We start from the raw sequence: 26,390 nt of genomic DNA on the forward strand, positions 1-26,390 counted from the left end.
TCATGTGATTTTCATTCGGATGCTTTACAATTGACTCACGTTTATGACAGCACCCTGGGGTCATGTGATCTCCTTTTGCAACGAGCAAAGTTAATGGGGAAACTAGATTCACTTCACAACCCTGTTACTAATTTAACAACTGCAGTGATTCACCTCATAAATGCGGCAAGAGAAGTCATAAAATGGGGCAAAGCTCACTTAATAAATTTCTCACTTAGCAACCTAAATTTTGGGGTCAATTGTGGTCGTAAGTTGAGGGCTACCTATATGAACTGAACTGATAACCATTATCCTGTTTGAAACAGCCTGAGCTAAGAAGGATCAACTCACCACAACTACACAAATGTCATGCTAGAAACTTTGCTATGTCCCAAGCTAAGACTTGATTTGTATCATTTTAAATTATTAAATTAAAAGGAATAATCAACCTGTTTACTGGGAGGATTTTTACTGGTGCAAAATCAAATAATAAGTACATAGATATGGATACAAAAAAGGAGTTAAAAGACAAAATATTCCAACTAGCTTTCAAGATCCTGCTCCCCCTCAAAAAAAACACACGAAAGCTTGCAATTTCCAGCTTGCAATTAAAGAACTCAGCCAAAGTGAATTTGACAAAATTAAACACATGATTTTAAATCTTACATTGTCCACCTTCATGCCATTCTTAGGGAATGTCCAAGTGGAGCCTTTACGCTTGGGAAATGCTATATACTATAAAGTGTGGTAGGACAAAAAATTGGAGGCTAATATTGATATAGTTGCTGGTATGGTTTTTATCGGAGGCATTTCAATTGAGAGGCAGTCTGAGAAAGATTCATCCAATCTGTTTTTTTTCCTTTCCTCTGCTCACCATTTTTATTAGTTCTATCAAGCCAAAGAATATTGACTGGGTAGTTCAGGCAATTCTTCATGCCTCATTGAGTAACCCTGTTAGGGGAAATGAATAATTGACTGTATTATCCAAGAACCACACACCAATGTGGTAGGGCTTCCTTCATATGAACATCCGCCCTTCAACTTTTTGGGAAGAATATTCATGAAAGGATTTACAAATATCTGCTGCGAACTCCACATGGCATCAGGAAGGGCATCTGGCCAGTAAACACTCAGCTCCATCCAGTTGCCCTGATTCTATCTCAAATTAAGGGGTTACAGGTTTACAAAATGGGAGTTTTTTATTCATGTAAGGATTTAGACTGAAAAGCCATTCCTTTATATACACTCACATACCATTCTCTTACATTTATCCCTTCTGATACAGTCATGCACACATTTGCATTTCAGACATACATGTTCACACCTTCTTGTACAAACCCTGGCAACTGGATTTACAAATAGTCTCAATTGGTACTGTCTTATTGGGTGTGGGGGGAACAGAGATTTCTAGACAGTATTGGAGGAAGAGAAAAGTTAATCCTTCCCTTCTGAGCAATGCTGCCCTGAGAATGCAGCAATTAATATGCAGGGTTAAAATAGTCTCATGGGCCATAAATGGACAGTATTTTAAATTAAAGAGACATCCTGAGTTGTATGAATTTCCAACACTGACCAGAGCCCAAATTCATAAGTGAGGTGCTGAAATGCAAAGACTTAGCTTCATTAGCAAAAGAAAATCCCAAATGCGAATCTTATACACCTTTTAATAGAATGAGATGAGGCATTGTAGATTCTTAGCATGATGCAACCTGGCTCATTTTAGAACAACCAATACAGGGGATCTGGAGTTAGACTTCTCCAAATTCTGGAAGATTTTGAACAAGAAAAAGAGGAAAGAAGTCTTGTCTTTGAATGGACTTAAATGACATTGTCATCATGGTGCATAACCCTGTAGAGGAAGAAGAGAAGGAACTATTATATAATGACAGATGTAAAGTTTTTTGAGGTAGACTCCTCAAAAGTCAAATTGTTTTAAAATATGTCTTGTTAGTTGGTTTGTTTAATCCTACCTTCCTCAAAGAAATTCAAGGTATTGTCTCTATTCTCATCATTTTACTTGAGCATTGTAAGATGGAAATTCTTTTTGAGATGAAACACCCTGTATGTTTGGGACTACTAGCTTTTTAGTGGTGTTATCTGTCCAACATATGTGCTATCATCATGATTTGTTTGAGACACCTATGTCTGCACACATACACATACACAAACTTTGGCGAACTGATAGAAGCTACCTCAGAGGAAATAAAAACTTTCCACATGATATGGTATTTTACTTGGGCATCATAAGTTGGTGACTTTTTTTCAGACAAAACACCAGGTATGTTTGGAACTACTAGCTTTCTAATGAAGTTATGTGTCCAACATATGTTCTGTCCAAATGATTTGTTTCAGACATCTATGTCTGCACACAAACACACATACACGTACACAAAGGGATGCATATTATGGTGGAGCAATATAGTCTGCAAGAAGAAACACCCACCTTCCTTCCTTCCTTCCTTCCTTCCTTCCTTCCTTCCTTCCTTCCTTCCTTCCTTCCTTCCTTCCCACTTACCTACCTACCTACCTCAGACTTCAGATTCTACATCCTAGATTCAAACTTCTGAATCATGCCTTATATATAGATATATAATTACTAATATCAGGTTAAATTTATTTAGTTTATCTGCATATTCTTTGACATACGATGAAAAGTATTCTTCTCTCTCTCCCCAGAGTTTCTAATGGAATTCTTCTGAAGTAGACTCTGTCCTTTATACTGGACTGAGGAGGGGTGTAGGGAGGGACTAAAATTTGCAATTCTAAAACTGTCACTTTCAAAGAAGCATTTGAAACTGCTACCATGTTTGCCTCATGTAGATCAGTATCAAATTAAATTTCCCTCTTGTAGCTGTTGTGTTGGGAACATAATGCAGGGAGTGTTGTTTTGCTTCATCGCCGTCTTTCTAACTGTGACATCCTTTTCAGTTTAAATTATACAAAAGTGAATCATTATTAAGGCCTTCTGTTTACCATCTTTAAAAGATTTAATTTATCCCAATAAACCTTGTGAAGCAGACCTTTTGGATTTCACAATGACATATAATTTACTTCGAACAAATGCTTTAGGGCCACATAAAGACTATTCATCAAGCCAATCTGAATCTGAGGCATCCTAGAAAAAAAGAGCCTTTTGTCTAATTGTTTTCCATCACAAACAACATGTGGGAAAGAGATTTAGGCAATATTTTCAAACACTGCAAGCAACGCAATTATTGTCATTGCCAATGCTAGCGATAGCTTTGCAATCATGGTTGTATTTTATCTTTAATCACCCATTCACTGGAACCAATTACAAGCTCGCCATTGATGAGATGTTTAATAATATTAAATACAAAAACCTTAGATTTCAATAACAGTGAATTTGCCACAGAAGCCAACAAAAGCCAGGAAATTGGAAGGCAAAGTCTTCTATGTGACACCTTGGTAGAGAAGAACTTGAGTGAGCCAGGCACAAACAAAAGAAATGTCAGTTTTACAAGAGATTCTCCATAATTTTTTATTTTCATTTCAGATTGTTGCAAAACACTGGCCTTTTTAAGGTCAGCAATCCCCAGACTGACCCATGCCTTGAATTATCTGACTTGGCTGTTTCTTTTCAAGATGAGAAATAGAGGCAGGGGAGAGGAGAGGGAGTGGGAGAGAGAGGGAGAGAGACCCCGAGCAGTGGTGGTGCCGTGGTTAGAATGCAGTATTGCAGGCTACCTGTGTCTTTCACTGCTAGGAATCCAATCCTGACTGGTTCAAGGTTGACTCAGCCTTCCAGCCTTTCGAGATCAGTCAGCCAGATAATTGGGGGTAATATGCTGACTCTGTAAACCACTTAGAGAGGGCTGTAAAACCCTGTGAAGTGGTATATAAGTCAAAGTACTATTGCTATTCGGATGGGGAAGATGCTAACACCATTAAAATCATTTAAGGAAATTATATTACTTGATCTTGTCCAGACCAGAATACTGTGTGTATTCTGTGTGTATTCCCCATGTTCTGTTCAAAATCTACCTCGCTATCTTATTTACTTACTTACTTATTTATTTACTTATTTATTTAAATATGCTATGCGCCAAAGTCTCAGCCCATTGACTTTGAGCAGTTTACAAAAAACTAATCCATGGTTAAAACAATTACAAATATAGATGATACAAGATGGCCTCAACTAAAAATGGCCCCAACAACATACAACATGGCAGAGGCTGTAGCGATACACAGGAATGGCCTTGGGAGACAGGAGGAAGAGCTGCAGATCAGGCAATGATAGCAGAAGCAGCAGCTTAGCCTGCAGAAGCAATAGAAACTTGACAAACATCTCAGGTTTCTTTGACTTTAAAGGTGAGGGGGGAAATATTGGGGGCTATCCAGAGTTTATAATAAGCTGGGCAGCTATATAAATGTAATAAATGAATAAATAAATAAATGTTCTTTCAGATTGGCAAGATTCTGTGACTGTTACCTTACAGTAGAAGTTAAAATGAATACTTTTAGAAGATGACCAGCCCGAGCCCAAGGGAGGGATGAAACGTGTCATCAGTCATGAGTCCCTGTGTGACCACAAGAGATCAAAGTCCATCCCACCTTGAATGCCTATCTTATCTCCTTCTAATTTCCCTTAATTGTTAGTAGCTCCGATTCTTGCATAGAATCTTGTAATAAAACTTTATACAGATTTGAACTGCCTGATTCTCCTGATTTCCTCAGAACTTGACAATAGTTCTAGGTCTGCTGTTGTCTCACCAATGTTGCAAGACTGACAGGGGCCTTTCCAGACAACATTAACCCCAAGTTTGGAATCAAAACCAGGTTTAGGGGTTATTTGGGAGACTCTTTGCCCTCTGAATCACTGGAGGGGAGTTTCTACCAGCATATCATAATAATCTAGTCAAGATGGAATGCTGAACACCATTCTAACATATGGATTTGTTCTGGAGCTGTTATGGATCCAATAGTTGATGTCAGTATTGAATCTATTAATTTCAATACCATCAATAAGAATACATTAATTTCAAGGCAGCATAAATGAATGATCTACCTATTTTCCAAATGAGGCCCAACTGCTTTTATTAAAAGTCATTATGGCTAATTTGGAATTATAGAATCATAATAATTGTGGCTTTAAATTCAAATAGTTGAAAGGTTTAGGAGTTGAAACTGTAAAGGAGCTGAAAAAGAACCTGAATTGTAGGCTGTATACACACACACACACACACACACACACACAGCCTGTACACATAAAATCATTTTTCTCCTTTTAGTGAACTTTGATCTCTGCCTGAAAGGTCAGCCATCTGCATTTTATTCCTATTTCTCTGTATCCCCATTTACCTAATTAATGCATCATTTCTCAGCCAGGCACTTTATAAAGGTCCATAGGAAAGCATGGTGGCATAAGAGAGCTGTCAGTCTTTGGTTATGGTCCTGTAGCTCTAATTCAAGAATTAAATAACTGTCTTTTCTAAAAGTCATTACATGATTTATTGGAATATGGGTGGAAACAGCCCTTGGGGTTTGTGCTCCAATTCTGGTTTTAAAAGAGTGGCTGCTAGCTATGACTATTTGATTTCCCCATAACTTACTGAATAGCACTGCCTGTTTCTATGATAATTAAATGTTTGAAATTCGTTTTCTTATGGATTACATGCATTCAGTTAAGTTTTTTACTTCAGCTCTAAGATGATGCCTAGTGTTGATTGGGGGCAAAGAGGGGGGTGGGTAGAAAGCCTTGTACTGTGAACAGGCTAAATTAAACACTTTTCCTGAGCTTTAGAAGCATCTTCTTCAGCAAAAGAATAAGGCTGATCTTTTTCCTGTTGTCCAAAGTGCTTCAGCAAAAAACTGGAACCTGAAAATTACAATGGTGGTAAATCATGCTGCATGAATGAAAAGTAATCTGTTATTTCTCTAGGGTGTTTTGTCCTGTCTTTAAACATGAGGCTAAAATCCAGAAGAATATAAAAGACCCTTAAGATATTTAGACATAAATATATGTCACACCAATGAATTCATTGCTCCTGATATCTTTAAGCATCCCGTATTATTTGTATCTTCTGCTGTGATTTAAAATTCACATCTTTCTGAAATGCAAATATAGAATGAGGCATAAAAGAGTTTGTCCTAGGGAATAAGTTAATATAAAAAAGCTCTTAGGCAGATATTTCTGAAGATGCAAATTAGGTAGGAAGTGAACTTCACTGAACACTGTGACTTTCTCCTGAATAAATACAGATAGGCTTCTCCTGTAACTATGTTTAGTAATAAAAACCGATTCGTATCTCTAGTTGCACACTACATCCTCCCGTTATGTATTTTGTAACATGGAATTAAGGAAAAGAGTTTCTTGGTTTAAAAATCACAAGGTGCCACAAATCCCTCAGGTACATGAATAATATTCAATATAAAATGTCCATGTTTTAAATACTTAACTTTGGGCAAGAAGTAACAATATATAATAATTTTGTGAAGATACATATAAAGCCCAAATAGATATTCACTATGCTGTATTGAAAATACAAACAGCAATACTGTAATGATAAAAGGTTTCACTGTTACAAACAAAACAAAAAATCAACGTATTTACAAATCAAAGTACAGCATAGAACCTGAATAAACATTCAGAAAAATGACTGTATTTTCAGTGAATCATATCATTTAACATAAATTTGGGTCAAAGTAGCTTTAACTTCATCCATGTAGGCTAGAGAACGTCATCTAAAATTGTATGTCAATACAGGCTACCTGGAGATGTTCTAAGCTAGCTGTCCACAAACCCCCGTCCATGGCCTAGTACCAGTCCGTGGCCAGTTAGGAACTGGGCTATAGGGCTGGAGGTGAGTAGCAGGTGAGTGAAACTGTAGGCATGGGGTCTAGGTTGTATACTCTTTCCCCACTTTCCCAGTCTGTGGAAAAATTGTCTTCCACAAAAGTGGTCCCTAGTGCCGTAAAGTTGGGGATCACTATTCAAAGGAATATACATTAGTTAAGATGAAAACTCCTACTACAATACCACTTCTTCAGTTCATACTCTATCTTTTCCTTTTATTACATTTTTATCTGGCTGCAATTCAAAGACTCTCGGGGGCTTTCATGATATGCATTGTATATCCAAGGTACATTAAACATAACACATTATATTGAAGTCAGAACCAATAAATCACTTCAACAACAGTTGAAAAAGTGAATTAAAGGCAAAGAATAAAAAATAATAATAAAAGATGGTGCAAGTCATGAACTGATATGAAATATGTTCCAAAAGAGCTCGGTTCTTAATATCCTTAGACATCTTTCATCTGAACTCTTGCTAAATCCTCCACATGGGGCTGCTCTTGAAGAGCATTCAGTAGTTTCAGTCAGTCCAGAATGCAATAGCAAGGGATGGTGCTGGATGTACCACAGTGCACCCACATTAGACTGCTGCTTGTAATCTATATTGGCTTCCAGTAGGCTTCTTAATCCAAACTGGGGTCAGGTTACACATGGGATCCCTTCTCCCTGATAGTCTCTGTCCACCCTGCCAGATCAAGGAAATTGGCATGTTCTAGATTCCAGCAATGAAGTAATGTCTCTTGGTAGGTCCTCGGCAGTGTATCTAGTTCTACTTTAGTTCTACTTTCTTCAGATTAGAAATTAGACTTGTGATTTTAGCTATTTGGGAAGAGGGGAAAAGTTATCTCATAATAGTGGTATCACTATAACATCAAATATTATGTGAAATACAACACATTTCAATGATTGTGAGTCTCGAAAACAAAATATTTTTTTCTGCTGAAATATAAGGGAAAGAATGTATTTATTTACAAATCCTACCAATTTATTAAGCTACTTTGGTTTCAAAAACTGGTGAATGATCTCACATTTCAATATTGGTCTGTATCAAAATTCTCTTCCCATGGAAGGATCATGTTGATAACACTTTACACACTGAGCTATCTTCCCATGTGTAGACATCTAGTTGCATAGTATAATCTACCTACCTACCAACTCTATCTATCATCTGTCTGTCTGTCTTTTTGTATGTATGTATGTATATATGTCTATCATCTATCTATCTATTATGTCTATAATATCTATCATATATCTATTCTAGAACTTTTATAGCATTTCAGTTCAAAGTGAAAGTAGTGATTCCCTCACAGTTGTTTACTCCTGCAAGAACCCATCTTTTATCTTGTATCCTTTATTTTGACTGATTGGGTACATATAATAAATACAACTTAAAACATATAGAGAAGAAAACATGGACATCTGAAATGCAGCAAACATTGGAAATTAAGTAGCATTGCTGTTTAAAAATAGCACAGCATTTGAGCTTCTTTTAATTTGATGGAATTGACAATGAAAACCAGTAGCATGTTCTCTGTAAAAAGCTCAGGAATGTGTTTAAAGTGAGAGCATTATGAGATCATAATGTTTAGAAATGCAGTTTCAATGAACCATCCTAATCTATTTAGCTTTACAAAATCTACTTTATATCAGTAGGATCTTATACATGACAGGATCCACTGCCTAGTCTCACCATTATTTGAAAATAGATTAATTTTCACTTTCAATTCCAATTTTTGTATTGCACTAGAAATATTTATTAAGCAAAAAAGCAAATTACTATTTTGATGTTTTACTTGTATATGAACTTGAAATTGAAACATCAGACTTCAGAATTTGATTTCTAACTTGGAAATGATTACAAGAGCAGTAGGAGCTCAGAATGCTTTGCAAAAAACATGAAAGTATTAACTTTATGTTCTACAGACAAACTTTGATTGGGTTCATAGCTGAATCTTTCCTAGATCAGTACTGGATACCATCCACCATTCTGCCTCAGGCATTAAGATAACGTAGCTGTTGCAGAAAAGTTGTGTAACTTACATTGCTCTATCCACAAACAAATGAAAAATGACCATGGAGTTTGGTGAGAATAATCAGGAGACTGAAATTTCTCTTAGACAAAATACACAAGTATGTTGCATTATATCATTAAGGGGATGGCCAAGCCTATTTTGGATGCTTATAACAAGCTATCATCCTGCTCAAAAAAAGTTGTTCCAAACCTTTTTCTGAATTTGTTTAATATCAATGAGTTCTACAACAACCAGATCATTTCTTCCTTTCAGAACCGAAGCAACGATTTAAAAAGCATATATTCGTGTATTTGACATGAAGCATCATGACAGAAGCCACATGGAGACTTAGTTTGTGCTGTGGTTGTTACTTTGGGGCTTTAAAAGTTTTATTATTAGGCTTAATTGGTGTGTTGTTAAGCCTGTTTCCTTAATTTAATGGAAACTAGATGGAAAGTTCACAGTAATGAACTTTCACCGTTCACAGTTAGTCACCTCTTCTTTGGATTACTGCAATGCATTTTGGTATGAGGCTGTCCTTCAAGATATTTGGGAACTTCAGCTGGTGCAAAAAAGGGCATCATGAGAAATGATGGGTGTCAGTCATACAAGCACATGTGATACTCTACTCCATGAGTTGCATTAGTTATCAGTATGCTTCCAGGTACAGTTCAAGGTATTGATGTATTTGAAAGTCCCCATGATTCAAGACCAAGTTATTTACAGTGGTATCTACCCATCCTTTAGATTGGTCAAGAAAAGCATGCAACAGAGTACCATTTGGTGGGAAGACAGTTTTTTTCTGCCGTTATCACCTACCCAGTGGAACATTACTTCACCAGACTTGTCTCAATCTGTTTTGCCATGAAGCCTGGAGCCCTGACCCAGTGTCTTGATTATATTCAGTGTGGAGTATTATGAGTATTGTTGGCTGCTATTTTATGTTATTAATGTTGTTTCCAGTTTTGATTGTTTTTAATTCTGTTTTGATTGGGAGTTTGGGCCACACAGTCATATATATAGAGGAACAGCCATATAAATTAAATACATTGATAAATAATTAAATTACTACCAAATTTTAGTAAATGGACCACCAATTAGGATTTAGGATCTGGATGTGGCTACCTACTTCTATCTTAGAATCAAATTGTAACTCACATTAAAGCTATCAGGAAAGTATCTTCATTTTAATTGTTTTAGGATAGTGTCCCTACCTATAGAATAGCAATAGTACTTACTTATATACCACTTCATAGTGCTTTACAGACTCCTCTAAGACATACTCTACAGACTCAGCATATTGCCCCAACAATCTGGGTCTTCATTTTACCGACCCTGGAAGGATGGAAGGCTGAATCAACCCTGAGCCAGTCAGGATAGAACCCCTGTTGGTGGGTAATGAATTAGCCTACATTACTGCATTCTAACCTCTGCGCCACCATGGTGCAACAGGATAGGTTGGTTTTTATTGTGAGGGGGCAGGAAGGGATTTCTTCTTTTTATTATTGACCATAATTCTAACAGTAATTGCCTTTCCCACACATAGCAATAGGATTTAGGGTGGGAGGGGGGAAATCCCTTTCGTGACAATAGGTGTATTTTATATACAATGATATGATACAGGTCTGTAGAAATTCAGATGACCCATAGAAGACAGCAAAGAGCTATATAAATCTTTTTTGCTTCCACCTAGTGGTTGTCTGGATTTTCACTGACCAGATGTGGACATTCTGTTTACATACCAGAGATAAACATCAATAAAATTCATGGCTATGTTAGGAACAATTAAAAGTCATATATGTATAATAAAAGGGAATGTGTAGCAACTTGATTCTTTAGCCTATCAGTTGTTACATGTTTTAAACTTAGAAGAATTATATATTTTTTCTAATTAGACCCTATTAATCCATCCTATTCAAAGCAGTGGTGAAATCCATTTTTTTTTACTATTGGTTTGGTGGCTTGGTGGTTGTGGTGTGGCTTGTTGGGGGTGGCTTGTTGGGCGTGGCAGGGAAGGATCCTGCAAAATCCCTATTCCCTCCCCACTCCTGGGGGAAGGATATTGCAAAATCTCAATTCCCACCCCACTCTGGGGCCAGCCAGAGGTGGCATTTTCTGTTTCTCCGAATTACTCAAAATATTGCTACTAGTTTTCCAGAACCTGTCAGAACCGGCTGAATTTCACCCCTGATTCAAAGGTTTTTAACATCTTATAATATATATACAGCTTGTAAGGGCACATCAACTTTTGATTCAGGAATAAAATTATTTAAATTGTTGATGATCCTAGGTTAATAACGTTGCAAGCTAAAAGTTTTCTCCAAAAAAGAGATATATTCACCAACATCCTAACCACAATAGCATTGAATTTGATATACAAATTGCTACAATTTGTAGACACAAGAGGAAATAAAAATTAAACCTATGTTTGGTAAAGTTCAAGAAAGAATAGCGTAATGTAGTAGAAAACTAGAGACAGCTTGTTTTGTTTTCATTTTCCTGTAGAAAATGAAATAAGTGGACTATAGCTACTGATGTGTTAGGCTAAACACCAGAATGCAAGCATAAAAGTTTTCTAGTTTACTTATTAGTACAATATGTAATTGGATGGAAACAGCTAGACTCAAAAATTTGTCTTACCATAATGACTCTAATTTTTTAAAGCTCGAAAATGACTCTGACTCAAAAATACCATTAAACTACCAACTTGGTTAAAATTTAAAGGGTAATTCACATATAATGCTTGTATTTAATAGCCCAATTTACAAAACGTCTAAAATTAATGCAGATCTTTTCAGGACAAAATCAGCTGTAACTGCACCAACTAATTTTTGCTCATTTGAACTGAATTATTAATAAGTGAGAAATATACCATATGTTCCCCAAAGAGCTGGATACATTTATTTCAAATAAAATTGCTGTGTTTGGTGGAATATAAGAGGTTTAAATGCTTTTGGAGAAATGGGTTACTTATATACTGATTTAATAGAGTATAAATCAGGCTGCATAATTAGGGACACAGCTGGCTCCTAACCTAAAGCCAGCAGCTTTTGTTGGTTAAGTTCCTTTATCACCTGCATGGCTTTAATCAACAATAATTTGTTCTTCTCATAGAGTAATAAGAGTTAATCAGTAATTTTTCTATTAGTACTACTGTGACAGATAGGGCTTTATGGCAGGCCTAGATTAAACTGGTTATATTTTTATTTTTTAAATATTTTTCTTGCCTTCGTCTTCTAAATCACTTCATTTTTTTTACTGATCTTAAAGAATTTAACAATCTGAAGTTTTGACAATGTAATCTTTATCTATAAGCATGTCTGCATAGCAAACTTTCAACCTATTAAGTGAGCTTATTTCCCAAACACATGATTTAAGAAACATTGTGGTCTCTTATAACTTATGTATAAGGTTGTCCAGCATTCTTTGATATCTCAGCATGCTTTCTTTCTATATTTTTATATGCAATAAATGTACATAGACCTTAATGACACATATATCCAACATTTATATGCGATAGGATTCAAGTGTACAAAGATCTTAATGACACTGTATATAACCATAACAAATGTTTGCTTAGGTGTAGCCCCAAATATTTCAGTATGCCTGTTTTGGAAATCACTATTAGAAGATAGAGAAGGACCAGGGGAGACATGAGAGCAGTGTTTCAGTATTTGAGGGGCTGCCACAGAGAGGAGTAGGTCAGCCTATTTTCCAAAGCACCTATAGGCTATACAAGGAATAATGGATGGAAACTGAAAAAGGAGAGATTCAACCTACAAATAAGGAGAAATTTTCTGACAGTAAGAGCAATCAACCAATTGAATATCTTGCCTTCAGAAGTTGTGGAAGCTTCATCACTGGAAGCTTTCAAAAAGAGACTGGACTGCTATCTGTCAGAAATGATGTAAAATTTCCTGCTTGGGTGGGGGGTTGGACTAGATGACCTACAAGGTCCCTTCCAACTCTGTTAATCTGTTAAAAATAGATATCTGAATATACATCAGGAAAATATAGAAGCCATATAAAAGCTTGAGAGCAATAACACTTTTTATACTTCTTAAGAGTTCTATAGTTTAATCACTTTTACTTGGGCTTTTCTAGATCTTGCCTTTCCCCATTTTCACAGTATATTTTATTTATTTATTTATTTATTTATTTGATTTCTATACCGCCCTTCTCCCGAAGGACTCAGGGCGGTGTACAGGCAAGAATAAAACAGACGGTACAATATATTTTTTAAATAATTATCTATTGGTGAGTCTTGGTTCCATGAAGTTTTGGGTTTCTTCTTTATGAGACCACTTTTTTTCTGATTGATGTAACAAGCAACTAGGCCTATTCTTGCTGAACACCAAAAATAATCTCATTGCTTTCAAACCACAGGAGGAAGATGACATTTTGAACCTGAGCCTGAAACAAATGATAAATTTTAAAAAATGGTTATGTATTTGTAAGTTGTTCATCTGTAAACTAAAAGCAGTGCATATCCAATTTTCTTCTACTTTTATCCTTACAGTAACAATTCAGTTCAAGAATTAAATATGGCTACTAGATCTTGATTGAAAAAATCTGGTTGCCACTACTTGTGGCAAACATAATTTTCCATAACATCTAGCAGCTGTTTTTAATTTTTGCAGGAATAAATCTCTCCAGTCCTGTCCAACATCAAGATGAGAGTTGCAGTGGACGATATATTTGATTCTCAAATCAGAATGTATCTTACATTTCAGGGAATTGATTTTTTCTTATACCAGGTTTAGATCTGGCCAACAATATTTTGTAAAAATCAATATAGTTTGCCAGCCATCTTTACTGAGTCAGCCTTAATGTACAATGTACACAGACTTTGTTTACATTTATGTTTACATCCTGGAAAATAAGTAATTAAAATCTCAACTCCCCCACCCCCCCAGTTTTTGATGACCTCACTGCATATACATATCTGCACAAATACAGTACTATTTGATATACAAGTCAATTTTAAAGGTTTACTGTTTTTTGTGAAGGATAAATTGTAAATTGTAGTACTGTGCAAATATGAAATATGGTAAAGATCACATCCAACAGCTAGGTTACGGGTTGAGAATGATCAGAAAAAGTCTGCACAGGAATTCAAATTAAAAAACAATTGTTTTGAGAATGGGGGTAGAAAACCCCTGACAGTTCCAGGAATTTTAAGCATTGTGATCATTTTGCTAATTACAAAATGGCTGCCTTAATAAACCTGATCTGACACAAAATACTTATTTATTATTAAGGCAAACACATTATAATTCTCTTCCTCACCTCCTCTAGCTTTTGTTATATTCTATATTTACATTTTCTCTATTTACATCTTTATGCATAGATACACTTCCATGACGGCCTTGGACCTGATGCAAGTAGTGGATGGCCCTACGCACATTGGGGGAGGCACACTGGATTTGATTTTCATCTCTGGATAGTGGATGAGTGATCTTGGTTTGGGAGACGTAGTCATTGAGCCATTGTCATGGTCAGATCACTCTCTCCTCCACTTGGACTTTCAGACCGCCACTCACCATCGCAGGGAGACGGGACCAATACGGTGGTTCCGTCCCAGGCGCCTGATGGACCCAGAGAGGTTCCTGATGGAGCTTGGGCCATTCCCTGAGGATCTTGCCCACGGCACAGCTGAAGAACTAGTCGCGGCTTGGGAACTGGCCGCGGCTGGGGTTCTTGACCGTGTCGTGCCTTTGCGGCCTCTGATCCGGCATAGGTCTCAACCAGCTCCTTGGTTTTCTGAGGAGCTGAGGGAGATGAAACGCCAGAGAAGACACCTAGAGAGTACCTGGAGATCCAGCCGTTCAGAAGCTGATCGGACACTAGTTAGGTCCTTTAGTAGGACTTACCTAGTGGCAATGAGGGAAGCGAGGCGTTTTTACGTCTCCTCCCTCATTGCGTTGGCAGATAACCGCCCGGCCACCCGGTTTCGGGTGACCCGCTCCCTTCTTCAACAGGGGATGCGGGATGACCCATTACAAGGGTGTGCCAAGGAGTTTAGTGGTTATCTATACGACAAAATCGCTCAGCTTTGGGATGGTTTGGATCAAAGTTGGGTGGATCCAGGTGAGATGTCGGAGACCCGTCTTGTTGAGACTGTTTGGGATGAATTTGATCCTGTGGCTCCCAAGGACATGGACAGGTTGCTGGGGAGGTTGAATGCCACCACATGTTTACTGGACCCATGCCCTTCCTGGTTGGTGCTGGCCACACAGGAAGTGACACGAGGCTGGCTCCGGGGGATTATAAATGCTTCTTTGTTGGAGGGGGTCATCCCTGCCACCTTGAAAGAGGCGGTAGTGAGACCCCTCCTCAAGAAGCCTTCCCTGGACCCGGCTGTGTTAGGTAATTATCATCCGGTCTCCAACCTTCGCTTTGTGGCGAAGGTTGTAGAGAGTGTGGTGGCATTTCAGCTTCCCCAGTACCTGGATGAAACTGTCTATCTAGACCCATTCCAGTCTGGCTTTCGGCCCGGATACAGCACAGAGACAGCTTTGGTCGCGTTGGTTGATGATCTCTGGAGGGCCAGGGATAGGGGTTATTCCTCTGCCCTGGTCCTATTAGACCTCTCAGCGGCTTTTGATACCATCGACCATGATATCCTGCTGCACCGATTGGAGGGATTGCTAGTGGGAGGCACTGTTTATCAGTGGTTCGCCTCCTATCTCTCCAATCGGTCGCAGACGGTTTTGGCAGGGGGGCAGAGGTTGGCCCCTCACTTGTGGGGTGCCACAGGAGTCGATTCTCTCGCCCCTCCTGTTCAACATCTATATGAAGCTGCTGGGTGAGATCATCAGTGGCTTTAAGGTGAGGTACCATCTGTACGCGGATGACACTCAGCTGTACTTTTCCACCCTGGGCCACCCCAATGAAGCCGTCGAAGTACTGTCCCGGTGTCTGGAAGCCGTACGGGTCTGGATGGGGAGAAACAGGCTCAAGCTCAATCCCTCCAAGACGGAGTGGCTGTGGATGCCGGCACCCCGGTACAGTCAGTCGCATCCGCGGCTGACTGTTGGGGGCGAGTTATTGGCCCCGATGGAAAGGGTGCGCAACTTGGGCGTTCTCCTGGATGGACAGCTGTCTTTTGAAGATCATTTGACGGCTGTCTCCAGGAGAGCTTTTTACCAGGTTCGCCTGGTCCGCCAGTTGCGTCCCTTCCTAGACCGGGATGCCTTATGCACGGTCATTCATGCGCTCGTGACATCTCGCTTGGATTACTACAACGCTCTCTACATGGGGCTCCCCTTGAAGGGCATCCAGAGGCTTCAGTTGGTTCAGAATGCAGCTGCGCGGGTGATAGAGGGAGCCCCTCGTGGCTCCCATGTTACACCACTCCTGCGCAGACTGCACTGGCTACCTGTGGCCTTTCGGGTGCGCTTCAAGGTCTTGGTTACCATCTTTAAAGCGCTCCATGGCATAGGGCCGGGTTATTTACGGGACCGCCTACTGCCACCGATCGCCTCTCACTGACCCATACGCTCTCACAGAGAGGGACTCCTTAGGGTGCCGTCCGCCAGGCAGTGCCGACTGGCGACACCCAGAGGAAAGGCTTTCTCTGTGGGGGCTCCCACCCTCTGGAACGAGCTTCCCCCAGGGCTTCGTCAACTTCCTGACCTCCGAACCTTCCGCTATTTATTTGCGCAGGGTTAGCCTAGGGTTTTAGTTTTTAAATTTAGTTTTTAATGGGGTTTTATATTATTTTATTCTAGTGATATTTTTAATTCGGCCTAATTAATAAGTTTTTTAATTGTTGTTTTTACCTGTATTATTTGCATGTTTTTATCTGGCTGTGAACCGCCCTGAGTCCTTCGGGAGATAGGGCGGTATAAAAATTCGAATAAATAAATAAATAAATAAATAAATATGCACAAACCAAATCAAATAATGGCTGCAAACACTCATCATTTTTAAATTCTTTTCTAAAAATATCAAGAGGACATTCACAGGTCTTAGAGATATTATTATGAATTAAGATAGTGCTGGAGAATAAGACTTCGTTCAGGATCATTCCAATTTCCCTTCTTAAAATATGCAATTTTTAAAAATGCATAGTAAAGTAATGAGAGTCAAGGAGTCTGGCAGGCAGAAAAGGAGTATTCACAGTTATGTTAGTGCCTAAAGGCCCTAAATTATCTACCACTGAGCTAAATTGAGAGCAAAAAAAATGCTTGGCAAATGAAGAAATGGTGTTTAGCAAAAGGGCTGTGGTGGCTCAGGCTGTAATTAAAACACAGCAGCCTGCAATTACTGCAGGCTCGAATCCCACCAGGCCCAAGGTTGACTGAGCCTTCCATCCTTTATAAAGGTAGGTAAAATGAGGACCCAGATTGTTGGGGGGGCAATAAGTTGACTTTGTAAATATAGAAATAGAATGAGACTATTGCCTTACACACTGTAAGCCGCCCTGAGTCTTCGGAGAAGGGTGGGATATAAATGTAAATAAAATAAATAAATAAATAAAAACTCAAGGATATGCCCAGTGCAGAGTTTTGAAAGTTACAGGTAAAGCCTTAAGTCCCAAATATGAAGGTTTTGATTTAATGTCTTAGGGAAAAAAGCTTCATAAGCTTTTCAGGTCACTTTACAATATACATTCGGTTTAGTGGACTGGGTAAACTATTACATTAATGAAAAGGAATTGCATTCTATTAGCTTTTAATAACTTAGAATCAGTCTTCTATATGAATAGGGTGGGGAAAAAAACCATTCAGTTTGCTAACAAGATTCCATTTTATTATGTCAGCTATGTATGATTCACTTATACTATTGCCTTTAAATACAGCCCAGTATAACTTATTCCCATTCCTCAAACTAGAAGAAATCTCAATGCCACTGACTGGTAAACACGATGTGGAATCCAATACAGTCTTCAAAATTCTAAATCCTGTATTGCAACAACTCTTTTATTTATTATTTATTAGATTTCTTTTCATCTCACCTTTAACATTCTTATAAGTAACTCAAGGTGGCAACCCTATCTAATACTCCTTCCTACGCCTATTTTGCCCACAACAACTACTCTATGAACCAGGTCAGCCTGAAAAACAGTAACACTCGGCTTTCATGTCTAATTGGGATTAGAATACACAGTTTTCTCCATCCTAGTTCGGTGCCTTAACCATTAGATCAAACTGTATAATATAAAATATTTCTTAGTAATTTTTTTCTTGAGCATTCTTTGATATATGATTTTAAAAATAGGCTATTGATGATAAGTAGTAACAGGAATCAAAATCTGAAATGGGATTATATTTTGCTGATGTCTGGAGTTCTGTTTTGAATCATATCTACTATGGAGCTGAATTCAAATTGTTTATATCTTTAAATCATATGTGGTTCATGATTGAATTGCTCAAACTATTGGCTACTCCAATTCATCCATTTGTCTTCTGGGTCTCTTTACTTACTGTAAGATATTTTAGAAAAAATGCTTTTATTTTCCCAGACTTATCTTCATTTACCATTGAATTTACCATTCAAATGCTGGATGCTGGTGTTTGTATGCTTTTACATATGATGGTTACTTTATCTTTATTAAAAATTGTGCAAGAAAACTAGGGAACAGAAGATATTAAAGGACAAAAGGTGTAAGTAGATTAAGTAAATACATGTGCATAGTCAAAACTTGCTGGTTTTACCCCAGGGGTAATGCAAATAGTCCAGTCACTTAGCAACCCTCCAAAATTATGAGGGAGCTCTCAAAAAGATACTCATGACCTGGTTTTGAAGTTCCAACAGCTCCCTTCCCAAGGTCACATAATCACAATTTGGGTGCATGGCAGTGTCCCATGATCACTGAAATTTGTGAGGTATTTTTTGAGCAGAAACCGGCATTTGCTTCCAGTTTCCAGCATAAAACAGCCGTTGCATACAATGCGTTTGCTTAGGTTGTAATTTGGGTGTGGTCAGCTGGTGACCCATTTAACAATCAGCATGATTTACAACTGTAATTGCATGCTTCCTTATGGTCATAGGTCGAGAACTATCTATACTACAAAAGTATTTATTATTTTTCCACTTAAATATAGGTTTGGGGAAGATAAATGTGCTTGTTGATCTAAAGGTAAATGTTGTGGTTTGATGATGTATCTCTTCTTTTAGTGAAATGACTAGATTGATGATTCAATTTTACCTGAATACAAACTATGAAATGAAATGTTTCACTACAATGAGGCAACATTAAGTTAGAGAAGAAACCATATCTTCAAAAACAATGAATGGAGGGAGGAATGAGTGGATCAAAGCTGTCTTCAGAGTGCAAATCAAAATGTCAAGATGGTGACCACAATGATGTGGTTTTTCCTGTTTCCTGTTTCCATCAGATTATTATTATCTCTCATCCTATGCTAAGCACATTGGGCTGCAAGCATATTGCACAATTTTTGGTCTGCAGGTGCAGTCTCTATATCCTTCCACTTAAGGTTAATGTTTTTCAGATCTTCCTGAAATGTTTGATGCCATGTTTTCTTTGGCCTTCCTCTTTTCTTCCAACCATCTGGTGGTATTCAATTGATTTAGTCTTTGATGGACATTGTTCACTCATGCAGAGCACATGTCCAGCAAACTGCATTCTACATTCTGTCACTATCTCAGACAGGGAATTATTTCTTTCTGAATTACCTCATTTGTGATATGGTCCCAAAACGAAGAATCCTTCTGAGACAACATTGTTGGAAGACATTGATCTTATGAATAATTATTGTGATAGATTTCCATCTCTTACTGGCATGGATGGCAGTTGATGTGACCACGGCATTAAAAAAATCTGATCTTGGTTCCTGTGTTTATAATGGATGTGGTCCATATTGAGTGCATTAGTTGGAAGACAGCAGTTGCTTTACCTAATAGGCATCTCACATCTGCTTCTGTTACCCCATCTGTATCCATGATGCTACCAAGATAGTTAAATTGTTCCAAAAATGTTAAGACCATTTCTCTTAATGTTACTGGAGTGTTGTCTTGAACATCACCAACTTTCATCAGCTTGGTTTTGTCTTCACTAATTTTTATTTTTGCCTATACTTGACTCTGCTTCATGTGCTAGAGCCCTATCTTTCAGCTCTGTCTTAGTGTTTGCAAGTACAACAATGTCATCAGCAAAATCCAGGTCACAATCTGTTCACAGCAAGGAAGATTAAACAGTGATCACATCGCTATAGCTACTGCATTGTTATTTTTTAAATCACAGCCTGCAAATAACTCAGGACATTTAGTAGGAAAAGCTGTAAAACTGGCATTTCTGATCCAAACAACTACAACCTGCAATAATTGTATCATCCTCGCCAAAGGTAGAACCAGTCCTGTGATCCAATCCACAGAAAATATTGTTTTAAAGAAAAGTACTACTGACAGAATTACCAGTTTACAGGCAGATTTGTCTTCAGATCCTCTTTAAGAAAGAAAAAAATTCTTTAAAATGTACAGATGTACATGACATCACTGTAATTACTCAAGAGCAGTTCTTTAATGATTCAAGGTTGATTTGTACTGATCCATAACATGAAGATCTCTACTGCAACACAAATAACAGTTTGCATTTCATTTCAATTTCCTCACCCATTAACCTATTTGCAAGCTGATAAGAGTACTGAAACTTTTGAAATTTGGTGTTGGAGAAGATTCCTGAGCATACAAAGGACAGCCAAGAGAAAAAATAAATCATTGAGCAAATGAACCCAGTGCTCTCACTAAGCCAGAAATGATCAGACAGGCTTAAATAATCCTACTTTTGGCAAACTATGTGAAGTTCATTCTCCCTGGAGAGAACTTTAAAGCTGGGAAGGAGGAAAGAGAAAAAAGGGGATGATCAGCATCAACATGGAGGAACTTAGTTGTGGTAATGATGATTGCACTATTGGAAAAGTTTGAAGGGACACAATGGGGATAGGTCATAATGGAGAAGATTTGTCTATCGGGTCACTAACAATCAACAACAACATGATGGTATGTAGTTAATTGATCATGTGAACTAGAATGCAATAATAAATTCATAGTAGTATTTCAATTTGGAAAAGGGAAAAATTTCCAAAATGTTGCTATGATAGGAAATTCAAGCACATATAAAAATCCACTATAATACAAACATCAGTTGTTAAAACCAGTTATAGATGGAACAAGCATACCAGAATGGGTCAAGTAAAAGAAATGTGTTTTAAAATGTCAACAAATGTTTGTGTGAACTTTAAAAATGGTAAACACTGATATGCTAGAATGAATAAGGTACTGGAAAGACTAAGAAATTCACTAGAATTGTGGCAGGCTAATGTGCTTCTTTTGTCCAGCCCATCTGGAGGGGGTCAGAACTGAATATAGCTTCTCAGCCTACAGGTCTTCTACTATTCAGAATATGTTTTCTGCTGCTGACCCAAAGTTGCTTTTTTTTTTTCAAAAGGCAATTGGACCTTCTGGATTTTCTCTGAAGACATTTCACTTCTCATCCTTCTTAGATGAAAAGCGAATGTCTTCAAAGAAAATCCAAGAATCTTCTGTTTTTTTCTTTGAAGACGTTTTGCTTCTCATCCAAGAAGCTTCTTCAGCTTCTTAGATGAGAAGCAAAACATCTTCAAAGAAAAAACAGAAAGTCCAGTTGCCTCTTTAAAAAAAAAAATACAATCATATCCTGGATGACTGGGAATCTCAATAGATTTTCTGCTTCTGAACTATCATGACCCGCTTTTGGTAGATATGCTACTGAATTATGAGTAGATATGCTACTGCATTGAAATATACTAGCTTCTATGCAAGACCTCCATAAAAATGGAATTTAATCAATTCAGTATTATGGTAATAAATATATAAAACAGAAAAGCTAGAAGATTAAAGCTAATTGCAGGACATGCCTGGTATTTTGACTTAATACAGTGCATTAAATGAGACTTTGTATCCTAGCTAATTAATTGTGAAGGTCATAAAGTACATTTTAAGTATATTTAAACGCACTTGGACAAGTATCAGCAAACAATCAAGTGTAGTTTTATGACGGCACATAATTTAGCAGTGATGCTTTGTATTTGCGCGTTTCGTGTAATAGGTTTGAAATAAGCACCGCTCACTGTCAAGCACAATGCGAAGTCTGAATTGACAGTGCAGCAGAGAATTTATTTTTTTTCCTCCTTTTTTCTTCACAGCTGAAGTTATTATCACAACTGCTGGAGAATTTGTGAGATTGGGAGATAAGAATCATAATGATCCATCAGGGACTCGTCAATCATGGCAAACTGCTACCAGAATCGAAATTACATCTGCATTTGAATTAGCAACATTACTCGCCAATTTAGTTCAGAGTGAACATTTTTCCATTGAAGATGGAATTAAATTAGAAAATGAGTGAGTCTTTAATTTCCAGATTATAAATCACTGAAAATAATTCAGCTTCTGTACCTTAAGGCCAATTACATTATCCTAAGCGACATTTTATCTCACAACCTTCCAAGTGATTTCATGATGAGGAACCATCATACAAATCAGTTTTGCTCTAGTAGCAAGAAATATATCTATACAGAGTTACACATAAAATAGCAGGAAGGGGTTTAATGTGGGAGCTTACTTTACGTGAATTGTGGCTATCTTATGATAGATTTTTCCTGCAGTGAGCTATAGACCAGTCATGGTCAATTCAGAATGTCCAGCTTTAAATCCAAAATTTAAAAGGGATTTATATAAGATGTAGTCATTTATTTCTCCTCCAATTTTCCAATTATTTTGAAATCTATATTTAGAGAAAAAAATAAACTGATTAGTGGTAACAAAATTATTTTGATTTCAATAAAAATAGAAATCTGAAAGCTTCTGGATATTTTCATGTAGCACAAATACAAAAAGTAGTTGCCATAAAGAACTGAACAACACTGAAATTAGGAATGAGAATAGCATAGAGTAGAGTAGAACAGAGCAGAGCAAAGTAGAGCAGAGCAGAGTAGAGTAGAGTAGAGTAGAATATTTATAAAAATAAACCAGAATAAAATTAATATTGTTTTTAAAGTTTTTTACACAAATTAAGTTAAGCTTTCAGGATATCAAAATATTAATATTTAATACTTTTATGAACCAAGATTTTACTTAAAATGATTTTGCCTTATCTACCATCTAATACACAATTAATTTTATTTATTTTTGCAAAAATATTTGAATAACAATTTTACCTGTTTTAATTTGTTTAAATTGTTGTGAATAGTAAAAATAGGACTTGATCAGTGGATAAAGGATCAAATCCAATCTTACCATCTGGCTGACTGGTAGTGAAGCATAATAATAATAATAATATATTAAATTTATATGTTGGCCAACTCTCAGTGAGTTTGGGCAACATCTGAACATGTAGCATGTTCCAACCTCAAGGCCAAGCCATTGTTGTGCCTGAAATAAAGAACAAGCTAATATGCTTATCTGCTCTACAATACTAATCCACATAACAAAGTTTCCTAGATATTAGCTAAATTTTTCTTCACATCTTATGAGAGACAAGATAATTCATCTTGTCTATGTCATCTTAGAAGACATAGAACAATAGAGGTAGCTTTATAATCCAATACCTCATCAGAATTGGTATCCTTGGTATCTTCTTGAAGAAGCAATCCTCTTCGGTTTAATGGCAGGTCCAACTTCACTAACAGCAGAAGAGAGGAGAAAGAAGACCTATAAGGGACAACATTAGCTCCTGTTAGCAACAGCCCTAAGAGCAGTTACTCCATAATTGGTCCCATTACTCTCACTTTACAATATTCTCCCTCTCCTCTCCTCTCCTCTCCCTTCCCCACTCCTTCCTCTCCTCTCTCTTCTCTCTGTGAGTATAGCACCACACTATCTGTAAGGGGCAGACAGTTGGACAGTTGAGTATTAGATAGAAGGAAGCTGTTGGTATATAACTTTCTTTCATTGCATCCTTATGGTTCTATTTTGGAAAAGTAAATTAAACTTAAACATCATGTTGTCCAAGCTTGACTCTCATTTGATAGAAAATTAATTCAGCTGCCTAGAGTTAACTTTTGTTTAATCAACTTTTAGTTAAGAACTTCCACGAGTACATAATCCCATTTTGTAGTTGTCCAAGGTCAATATAACCCAAATTCTACATAGGTTAAATGTTGGTGTTACAAGAGCCTGCAGCATAAGCAGTATTTCTGCCCTTTCTAGAAACATCTTTTCAACATTCATAAGAATCATTGTTTGGCTTGTTGGTTCCTCAATATAATTCCAAATTCAATTCCATTCTCTCTTTATTCTCTTCTAGTTTATAGATTTTTAGGAAGCCCAATTAGAAATAAATTTTCACTGGGCAAAACTGATTAATGTCATTGTGAAATATGTGGACCAAAACCATGAATGCTTTTTAAAAGGTCTGATTGGAGGAAAGGTAAATCATGCTTTATTATGCCCCTGATTGTTTTTAATTGTATAAAACACACAAGCATCAAGACACGAAATTAAGATTGTGCCATTATTATGATAATCCTTACAACTCACATTGATGATGTTGCTAGTTGGGTAATGAAAAGTCTGCAAGCAAACAACCAAGCACAGAGAGCATCAAGGACTCTACAATTCCAAAAAATAAATGTTAGACTTGTACAGGACTTCAGTTTTAAATGTAAAAGATGTTTGGAACAGGTGTTGGGGGTATCCATATAGTATCCACCAGCAAGTCCTTAAACCCAAGCTGTCTCTTCTCAAAACCATGTTGCAGTTGCAGAGATGGCAGCTATATAATCCCAAAGGGACACAACTTTAAGTTACCATCCCTAGATTAGTATCCTCACCACTTTCTGAAGCCCCCTCTTCTTTCATTAGTACTGCCGAGCCCCAATGAACATTTTAATGTTAGATTTCCATTTCCAGATATTTCTGGCCTAGATTGGTAGGTCTGTACAGTGAAGACATAATCAGAGGCTGGAAAGGAAAGAGACCTCTCACATGAAGATATTTCTCTACTCATCTAAATAACCACTTTCAATACAATATTTTCAGTTCCTATAAGGATAGGATAGGATAGGATAGGATAGGATAGGATAGGATAGGATAGGATAGGATAGGATAGGATAGGATAGGGTAAGGTAGGGTAGGGTAGGGTAGGGTAGGGTAGGGTAGGATAGGATAGGATAGGATAGGATAGGATAGGATAGGATAGGATAGGATAGGATTCTTTATTGGCCAAGTGTGATTGGATACACAAGGAATTTGTCTTTGGTGCATATGCTTTCAGTGTACATAAAAAGAGAAGATACATTCATCAAGAATCATAAGGTACAACATTTAATGATAGTCATAGGGTACAAATAAGCAACCAAATCATACTAGGAAACAATATAAATAGTAAGGATACAACAACAGTTACAGTCATAAGTGGGAGGAGATGGGTGACAGGAACGAGAAGATTAATAGTAATACAGACTTAGTGAATAGTTTAACAGATTTATTTTTTTTTGCATTTATATCCCGCCCTTCTCCGAAGACTCAGGGCGGCTTACACTATGTTAGCAATAGACTTCATCCTATTTGTATATTTATATACAAAGTCAACTTATTGCCCCCAACAATCTGGGTCCTCATTTTACCTACCTTATAAAGGATGGAAGGCTGAATCAACCTTGGGCCTGGTGGGACTAGAACCTGCAGTAATTGCAGGCAGCTGTGTTAATAACAGACTGTCTTACCAGTCTGAGCCACAGAGGCCCCTATTGAGGAATTGAGGGAATTATTTGTTTAGCAGAATGATGGCGTTCGGGAAAAACCTGTTCTTGTGTCTGGTTATTCTGGTGCTCTATAGCGTAGTTTTCAGTAGTATGTTCCACTTGCCTTCACTACCGGCTTGGAACTGTGATTGTACGCAGCACTTCTGCACATGCACAGAATCACTACCAGTTCACCCGAACTGGGGCAAACGGTGAAAACCCACCACTGGTTGTTTTGAGGGTAGGAGCTGAAACAATTTATGTCCAGGATGTGAGGGATCTGTAAATATTTTCACAGCTCTCTTTTGGATTCATGCAGTATACAGGTCCTCAGTTGAAGGCAGGTTGGTAGTAATTGTTTTTTCTACAGTTCTAATTATCCTCTGAAGTCTGTATCTGTCTTGTTGGGTTGCAGAACCAAACCAGACAGTAATAGAGGTGCAGATGACAGACTCAATAATTCCTCTTTAGAACTGTATCAGCAGCTCCTTGGGCAGTTTGAGCTTTCTGAGTTGGCGCAGAAAGAACATTCTTTGTTGTGCTTTTTTAATAACATTTTTGATGTTAGGGTTTCCATTTTAGGTCTTTAAAAATTAATACTATCATTTAACATGTTTTTCAAGTCCTCAGAATCTTCTAAAGATGCTAAATGGATTTCCGAAGAACTTCCATCTGAAGGAGCAAAATTTCCTTCCCTTTAACCCCGACAGTTTGATCAACTGGCCTTTCATTTTGAAAGACTATATTGAAATTAGCTGATCCCATTTCCCTCTGCCGGATCTAACTTCATATCTCTCATTATCTGACTTTTTAATCATTCTGTAAGATAGCATGATACTATTTATTTAATTTCTGAAAATGTAGCAAAATAATGATAAATGCAAGAGTGCCA

General features: G+C 37.5%; 1 long non-coding RNA gene across 1 annotated transcript in view; it reads right to left on the minus strand.

Moving 5' to 3' along the window:
• The window catches only part of LOC131201502 (uncharacterized), a 161,905-nt gene that overhangs the window by 15,898 nt on the left and 119,617 nt on the right, over window positions 1–26,390 (minus strand). Inside the window, exon 4 of the long non-coding RNA XR_009155875.1 lies at window positions 23,363–23,465. This is a non-coding gene — a long non-coding RNA (uncharacterized LOC131201502). The remainder of the gene's footprint in view (window positions 1–23,362; window positions 23,466–26,390) is intronic.

The sequence above is a fragment of the Ahaetulla prasina genome, chromosome 6, assembly GCF_028640845.1.
Source record: "Ahaetulla prasina isolate Xishuangbanna chromosome 6, ASM2864084v1, whole genome shotgun sequence".
NCBI lineage: Eukaryota > Metazoa > Chordata > Lepidosauria > Squamata > Colubridae > Ahaetulla > Ahaetulla prasina.